Source organism: Cariama cristata, unplaced genomic scaffold (assembly GCF_000690535.1).
Source record: "Cariama cristata isolate BGI_N322 unplaced genomic scaffold, ASM69053v1 scaffold25501, whole genome shotgun sequence".
In the NCBI taxonomy this organism is placed as follows: Eukaryota; Metazoa; Chordata; class Aves; order Cariamiformes; family Cariamidae; genus Cariama; species Cariama cristata.
Window position 1 is genome coordinate 1 of NW_009599040.1, and position 741 is coordinate 741.

The following is a 741-nucleotide window of genomic DNA, read 5'->3' on the forward strand; positions in this document are numbered from 1 at the left end:
CTACATAAAAATCAGTGCCAAGAGGAAGGTGTGTGGTGTGCGAACAATAAACGCGAATGTCTGCAGCGACCCAGCCGGCTGCGTCCCGTGCCTTTATTGCGATGGTGGTGGGTGGGGTGGTGGGGGGGTGCTCCTGCCTGGTCCTTGCGCTGGGATGCTGTGATGGATGGAGGGGAGGCTCAGGGCATCGCAGCCCTCCATCACCGTACCCTCCTCATCCTCATCCTCCTGGCTGCGTTTGTGCTGAACCACCGTCACCTGGGCCAGGTGGGACCCAAGCCCTTTGGATTCCCGGCAGCACAGTGGGATCCTCCTGCTGGGGCCGGCGGGGAGTCCCGATGGGACGCTCGCTCCCACCACCTCCGCCCTGGCACTGGTTTGGGGTCCCAGGTCGTGTGGCTGAATTTGGGGAGCCCTGCTCCCTCTGGAATGCCTCACTCCCGACCGGACCGGGCCACCGAGCAAGGTGCCTGCAGAGGTACGAGCAGCGGTGGGGCTCCCCGGTTGGGCTGGTGAGCACGCGTTGTTGCAAAACACCCCCCGGGTGTACGAGCAGGTTGTAAGTGTCCTGAGCAACCCCCAGCTGGGACTCACCACCCCGGAGCTGGTGCCATGGGGGTACCCAGCTGGAGCCTTGACTGCTCCGGCCCCTCTCCAGACCCCAAATCTGCCCCCGGCTCTGCCCGGGGGGTGTGCTTTGGGACAGAGGGCTTGGCTCTCGCTGCCAGGCCCTGAGCGAAG